We start from the raw sequence: 8,584 nt of genomic DNA, 5'->3' as shown, positions 1-8,584 counted from the left end.
ATCGACAAAGGACAAAAATTATTTTTCTCCACTCTTTCCGATAGTTGGGTGCGGACCATTGAAGTCGGGTCGAATAATCTCAAGTATTTCTTTTGCACGTTTTCGATTATTTTCAAAAGGTAAATTATGCATCTTTGACTCAATACACGTAACCCATTTCATTTCTTCTTTTTCTAAATCTTTAGGCAAACCAATTAACAACTCGTTTTTGCTTAGTGTACTTAAGTATTGTGTCGGAGGCGAAATAGAAGATGTAAATCGATGTGTGTTTGCAAGAAATATTGGTGGTGTTAATTTAAACAGATAAATTTGCCTTTTGCATATGCGTATATTTTTATCAACTGCTTTATTTAAACGAGCAAAAAAGAATCTTTGTTGCCCATAACGAGAAACTTGGGTCCGGTTTAGTTATTTGTACAACGATTTTCACAACGGATTCACATTTTATTTAAGAGAAATGTTTCGAATTTCCTACCACTAGCTTATTAATAAACTCGGTTTGCACTATGCACTTTTTTGCAAATTTCGACGTGGGTTCTGCGCAAAAATACTGTGGACGGCGTAGCCGGAGTGATATGCCATAAGTCATTTGTCAACAATTTTGCATCCACTTTGTATGACATAAGTATGCACCACAAAATGTAATAAAAAATTTTACTAAAATAACGATATTCTTTACTCAGTATCTCGGAAACTAAAGAAGATACACTCAGAAAAAGGTTTAGTTATAATAACCAAAATTTGGTTATAGTTACCAAGTGGCACAGTTGGATACGGCGAAATAAATATCTAGTTCACGAAAGTTTGCAATTTACTTGAGACTTCTAGTTGGGACTAATGCAGCGTTTTTGCTGCATTTAAAATGCAACATTTAGCACTTTCGAACATATGTTTTCGAAGAGCGTTCATGCTACCGCATTTAGCAAATGTACATTTACGCGAGTTCGAAATCGTATGCTTTTGACAAACAGCCGTGTTCCAGTCGCTTATTCAGATCCGTATCTATTACGATCAATTCTCACGCAGAAGATTATGTGCAAAAACCCTACTGAAAAGGAAAAAATAAATTTTAAACCAAAACTTCCATACCAAAAATTTGAATTGTTTTAACCATGACCGACCATTTGTTTATGTATATATTCATTTTTCGGTGCTGTCAATTAAAATTTCCTCACTTAATTAGGAAACAAAACAGACAGAAGATTACAAATTGATCCAGATTTCTATCAGCATCACATCGATATTGAATTTTCTTAACTTTTCTTTATCCAAATAATGTAAAATAATAAATGATATCTCGATCGGCGATCACTGAAACGCAGCTAGCCACTGTATACTCGAAAATGCAATGTTGCCACTTTTTCTCATTAAACCATGTTCGAATCGTGGAAATTTTGGAAGATCACAGGGTTGCTTTTAGCATTTAGATTCTTAATGCAAAAATGGAGTTGCATTTAGTTGCATTTAGGTGACGAATTTTGTATGGATAAATGTACATTTAGAGTAGCATTTAGAGCTAAATGCGCTAAATGTGCTTTTACGCGTAAGCAAAAACAGCCCATAATGTATATTTGTTAATAATTACAAAACGACTACCTTGAGTGGACAATATTGTTAGTTGAATAAAATCATTTTTGAGCAAATATAAACAATGCTTTGGTGGATACAAGTTTTCAATTAATATTGTGAACTTGCTGTAGACGTGAAACAGCTAACCGTTTACTTTTGCAAAAAAAGTTTCTGTTTTAAACAAATAAAAATTTACTCGATGGCTGTTGTGTTTACTTCTTTTATTTGCATATATTAAGCATAAAAAATACATACATATTTACATAAATAGTCACTAGTGTAAATAATACATATGTATATGGTGGTAAGAATTTCCTAAAAAGAAATGATGAAACAGGAATAGTCGTGCGAAAACCCAGGTCAATATCTGCTGGAAGTGCTGGTTTAAGTATACACTGAGAAAAAGGATTAGTTTCGACAACTAAAGACATTTAGTTCCCGAATTTTGACAATATTTGGGAACTATTACCAAGTATTGGGTACTATTACCATGGGTCTGTAATTATAACTAAATATATTAATGCTTCTAATATTCATCTAGGTTGTACCATATCATTAATTTAGTTGAAGGGTTTGGTAAATACTAATAAATATTTCTTTAGGTAGAGAAAGAAAAATGTGTGCTATGACATGCCCAGACTTGTTTGTCTCAGTTTCAGTTTTGCTATCGCCGCGAGTTTTTTCGGTACGTGCATAGTTATTTAAAAATATAAAGTTTGATTCCAACCGGGGTTTCTCAGTGGATACACTGAGAAAAGAGTTTAGTTACGTCAACTAAATATGTTTTTATCAACACATGATTTGGTTATAGTTACATTATTTGTTTATAGTTACCAAATCATGTGTTGAGAGGAATATATTTGGCTGACTTTTTTCTGAGTGTAAATAATTCATGTGAATTATAATTTAAAAGTGTCTATTTAGCCAAGGAAAAAGCAAAGCAGTATACTTAAACCAGCACTTCCAGCAGATATTGACCTGGGTTTTCGCACGACTGTTCCTGTTTCATCGTTTCTTTTTAGGAAATTCTTACCACCATATATGTACATACGTATTAAATATTTACACTAGTAACTACATATTTATGTAAACACGTATGTATTTTTATGCTTAATATATGCAAATAAAAAAAGAAAGTAAACACAACAACCATCGAGTAAATTTTTATTTGTGTCAAACTGAAACTTTTTTCCAATAATAAACGGTAAGCTGATTCAAGTCTACAGCAAGTTGGTTGTATCAACCAAAGCATTGTTTATATTTGCTCAACAATGATTTTATTCCACTCACAATATTGTCCAATCCACGTAGTTGTTTTGTAATTATTAACAAATATACATTTGTCCCAACTAGAAGTCTCAAGTAAATTGCAGAATTTCGTGAACTAGATATTTATTTCGCCATATCCAACTATGCCACTATAACCAAATCTTGGTAATTATAACTAAACCTTTTTCTGGGTGTACTACTTTGCTTTTTCCTTGGCTAAATAGATAATTTCAAATTATATACTCTTTTCCGTTATCACACCGCACATTTTTTACTCTTTTACCCGTCATATTTTCGACTTGGTTTACATAGGCTTTCTACCATTGGTCATCAAATCATAGTTGCCTCATCGTCACAATCATGATGCAACGATTACATGACGACTACACTTTCGCACACTCGGTCGTGATATTTCAATTCATTTGGCGTCTAAAAATTCACTTGGAGCAGGTATTTTCTGTTTTTCTGGCTGATATTTTCGAAAAATATTTACAAAAACCTTCAATTGTTTAAACATAGACCGTGCTGCAACAATTCTAGGCATCATTTTTCAGTAATATCTCTTCTTTTCTTTTCCTGAAATGTGTTTTGTGCATGCACACAGACACTTTTTACAATTTCGTCATGTTTTATAGTTAAAACGCTCACATTTATTGAATTTTATCGCAATTATCCACTTTTTCATAATTTCGACGAATTTTATGCCAAAGATACTAATTTTTATGCAATTTTAATGCAAATATTAACTTTTCACTACTTTTTCCCCATAAAAAGTAAACAAACAATGCGTGCACAACGATTAGCAAACGACAGTCCCGTACTTATCCTTTTCTGCATCTTCTACGATTTGCCGATAACTAGCCGATAACGACAAGTGTGCAGATCTCCTTTGAAATGCATGTGCTCGGCTCAAAATTTCAGGGCGAGGCCATAACGCAACTATGATTGGACGACAAGTGTGCAGATAGCCATACTCTACAAAACAAGTGTGAACATCTGCTTTCGATTTAATGCAATAAAATTTGGTCAGTTTACTATAATCATCGACAAAGGACAAACAATATTTTACCTCCACTCTTTCCGATAGTTGGGTGCGGACCATTCAAGTCGGTGTGAATAATCTCAAGTGTTTCTTTTGCACGTTTTCGATTATTTTCAAAAGGTAAATTATGCATCTTTGACTCAATACACGTAACCCATTTCATTTCTTCTTTTTCTAAATCTTTAGGCAAACCAATTAACAACTCGTTTTTGCTTAGTGTGCTTAAGTATTGTGTCGGAGGCGAAATAAAAGATGTAAATCGATGTGTGTTTGCAAGAAATATTGGTGGTGTTAATTTAAACAGATAAATTTGCCTTTTGCATATACGTATATTTTTATCAACTGCTTTATTTAAACGAGCAAAAAAGAATCTTTGTTGCCCATAACGAGAAACTTGGGTCCGGTTTAGTTATTTGTACAACGATTTTCACAACGGATTCACATTTTATTTAAGATAAATGTTTCGAATTTCCTACCACTAGCTTATTAATAAACTCGGTTTGCACTATGCACTTTTTTGCAAATTTCGACGTGGGTTCTGCGCAAAAATACTGTGGACGGNTTCGAAAAGCAACTGATAGCTGGCAATGCTGCACATGTTTCCGCACGGGTTGCAGCATGTAGATTTTATCGTTTTTCGTAGCGTAGCTACGAATTACGAATTACGAAAATTCGGGTTCTAGAATAAGGGGGCTAATGTACGATGCCACTTCTCTTTTTCTGTAATTTGTTTAATTTGTAGCTGACCGCTGTTTACTTCATTTACTTTTCTTTTAATAAAACTTGTCATTCGATAAATATTGTTNATTTTCTTTTAGTAAAACTTGTCATTCGATAAATATTGTTAACTTTTCGCGCCGTCGCCATAAATTGCTCAAAGGGATTAAAAAATTTCACAAGTATGATCATATGATACAATTTTATTTTTTACGGTAACTCTAGCATAGCTTAATAAGTTTTGCTTCATATCTCTAACATAAAGGGTATTCATCAAACCTTATAAATGCATTGTAAACCGTATAAACTTATAATTGTGTAAACCTTATAAATGGACTGTCAAAATTTGTATAGAAACTCGTTTACACATTTCTGATAAATTTATCCAGCGATTTCACTGAATAAACTTGATAAACTGAAGACAATGCAACTCTGTCGCAAGTCTAGCTATGTTTTCTTAGGCAATAATCGGGATCCGCATACAAATTTTGCACGCAAATTCAACAACGATATGATCCTGATAGAGATCTGGTTCATTTATTATCCCGTCTGTTTGTTTTGTTTCACTGATAATTCGCAAAGTTTGGTAGCCGTGACAAATGAATTCATACACAAACAGACATTCTGCCATTGTTTCTTATAACTTGCTTCCAATAAATAGCCTTTATGTTATATGTACATTTATTTAAATAGATATCTCGTAAATATATTTTTTTCCAATTTAGTGAGGTAGTTTCTATAATTTCTTTATCCCCGTGCTAGTAGTATAAAGTTAGTTACACTGCGCTTTATAACCAAAGAAAACACGACTATTCTCGCATGTGTAAACGAAAAGAGAGTGTGGGTCGTTCATGTAACAGAGTGCATAAACTTATAAGATTATCTGCTTGATAAAGTTATCGGTTTAGATGAATACCACTATAGTAAACATTATTTAAATTTACGTGATATTCATATTTATCAACTTTGAAAATGGTATTCACACTACCTAATTTTGTGGCCTTGATTTTTCGACCATCTCCTAGTTTTACATCAACCGGCTTAGCTAATAATATACATTCTTCAAAAATTGTATCATCATTAATAATTTGGTCTGTACACCCACTGTCTAATATCCAATCTATTCTGTTTTCTTCAAAATGTATTTCATTGTTTACCTCTGATTTGTATACCTCGGTTATAAACGCGTTAAGCAGGGATCACACGATTTGTACATTTGTACACAACATGCCAAATTTAGATTTGTCCGCATTTGCGCATTTGGATAGCGATGTACAAATGATTTGTTTTGCGATCAGACGATTTGGCTGCCAAAGATTCAAATGATTTGGCACACATTTGCGCACAGCAGTAAAGTGACAAATATTGTCCACATTCATTCACACGATTTAACCATTTGGTCATAAATTCTTAAACAGCTGATCCGGTGTCAACCATACTTTTGCATTTATGATTTCGTGAGATTTGAAGTAAAATAAACAAAAATAATATATACGCATACTGAACCGCTCAGGCACAATACTTTATAAGAGCGTACAATTGCTGGCGTATGCCGACGACATCGATATTATCGGTAAAAACAAGGGCTACGTCTGTTCTGCCTTCTCGGGATTGGATAGAGAAGCAAAGCGAATGGGTCTGGTGGTGAACGAGGACAAAACGAAGTATCTCCTGTCAGCACACAAACAGTCAGAGCATACGCGTCTTGGCACCCACGTCACTGTTGACAGTTACAAGTTTGAAAAAGTAGACGACTTCGTTTATTTGGGAACCAGCATTAACACCAATAATAATGTCAGCCTTGAAATCCAACGGAGAATCACTCTTGCCAACAAGTGCTACTTTGGGCTGAGTAGGCAATTGAGAAGTAAAGTCCTCTCTCGTCGTACAAAGATCACACTCTATAAGTCACTCATCATGCCTGTGCTGGTGTATGGCGCGGAAGCATGGACAATGAAAGCATCTGATGAGGCGGCTCTTGGAGTTTTCGAGAGAAAGATTCTGCGAAAGATTTACGGACCTTTACGCGTTGGTGATGGCGAATATCGCAGACGATTTAACGATGAGCTGTATGAGCTTTACAACGATATAGACATAGTGCAGCGAATTAAAATTCAGCGGCTCCGCTGGCTTGGCCATGTCGTTCGGATGGACAGAAACGCTCCTGCTCTGAAAATATTCAACGCGGGCCGCGATGCTGGGAACAGAGGAAGAGGAAGGCCTCCTCTGCGTTGGAAAGACCAGGTGGAGAAGGACTTGGCTTCACTTGGCATTTTCAATTGGCGTCAGTTAGCACAGAAGAGAAATGACTGGCGTGCTGTTTTGGACTCGGCCAAAATCGCTTAGGCGGTTACAGCGCCAAATAAGAAGAAGAAGAAGAATATATACGCACAGGTACTCAGAATTTTGAATACACCCTCAAAATCTGGGCTGAAGGTAAAAAACGCGTTTTTCACAGGTTAAAGCATATACTTGCTCGTAACTTTATTTCTGTTTGCCCGATGAAAAATACCTGCATATGTCATTTAAGAGAAAACATTTCGTTGTTTACAACCGTTTATAAATGGTTAATTTGTCTTGAGAATGGGCACCCTATGTATGTATACTAGTAAACAAAATAGTCGGACAAGTCGTAATTTAAAATGAAAAAATGTTAAAAATTAAAATTTTGCATATACTCTTTAAGATTCCTTTCAGTGATCGGACTTCCAACACATTGTTGGAGATCTGCCACTTTTTTGAGCACATCTCCCACACAAGGTCTGAAATCTACCACATATTCGCGTTTTTGAGTAGTTTTATATTTGCTCAACATAATTTTCTTAATTTTAAGAGCAAAAATTGTCCAACACTAAACACTAACAACAGGCAGAATGGGAGGATAAAATGAACTGTAAAGTAGTAAATTTTCTCAATATTAAATTTTTCGACATCAAACGTGGTTTTATTGTGTTAAATTGCAAAATATATGATTTATAAAAAGAAATAATAGCGAAAATGATAAAAACCACCGATTTTTGTGAACGGATTAGCGAATTTCAGTGCATCTCAAACTTCTAAAGCGCTGTTTACTTTTACTTGAGAATTGTCAAAATCGGCAAATCCCAAGTGGCATTTCTGGAACGAGCCACATTTGTTCGCTACATCGTGATGTGATAAAAAGAAAAGCTGGCAGCATTCCGCAAGGTTGCAGAAATCATTCAAAATATGTTCAAGACTGTCAAGGAAAAAAATTGCCAAAACTCAACGCAATTTTTATCAACTTCAATCTTGCACTTTATTATACTAAAATTAATTTTGTTTTACATTCTAATTAAAATGTTTGCAATTTAGGTGAAACCTTGCAGATTTTTTTTATTTTTTGTACAAAGTTTGATCCAAAACCTGAGATCTACCACATTTTTTTTGAAATTTACCACATTTTTTCCAGGTTCTACCACACAAATTTTTTTTAAGTCCGATCGCTGATTCCTTTGCCATTACTTAAGATAAATTATCAATTTAAACATTGTTGTAAGCAGCGAAATGTCTTATCTTGAATCACATACATATATACGTATTTTTCACCGGGTTAACAGAAATAAAGTTACGAGCAAGTATACCTGTGCCTCACCCTTTGAAAATCGCGGTTTTTGACCTTAAGCCCAGATTTTGAGGGTATACATATTTAAAATTCTGAGTATGCAGATTTTACTGTTTGAATAGACCTACAACAAGTGTGAACCTCGAAAAAACTATATAAATATTTTTTTGTCACACAGTGTAATTTAGATCGTCTTTAATAATCTGTATATCGTCGTTTAAAGTACAAAACCGCGTATCAACAAAATGTAAAGCCGCTTATGTGAGGTTGCATAAATTATTATCTAGATAGTAAAAACACTCATATTTCAAAATGGTTCTCTTTTTTATAAAGCAATCGCATTTCTGGATAGTATATTTCAGGACGAATGGATAAGGATTGAGCCAACAGCTTCTGTAAGCAAA

The sequence above is a fragment of the Rhagoletis zephyria genome, unplaced genomic scaffold (assembly GCF_001687245.7).
Source record: "Rhagoletis zephyria isolate East Lansing unplaced genomic scaffold, Rhagoletis_zephyria_1.1 Rzeph_scaffold_00427, whole genome shotgun sequence".
In the NCBI taxonomy this organism is placed as follows: Eukaryota; Metazoa; Arthropoda; class Insecta; order Diptera; family Tephritidae; genus Rhagoletis; species Rhagoletis zephyria.
Note: the sequence above shows the minus strand (reverse complement) of the source record.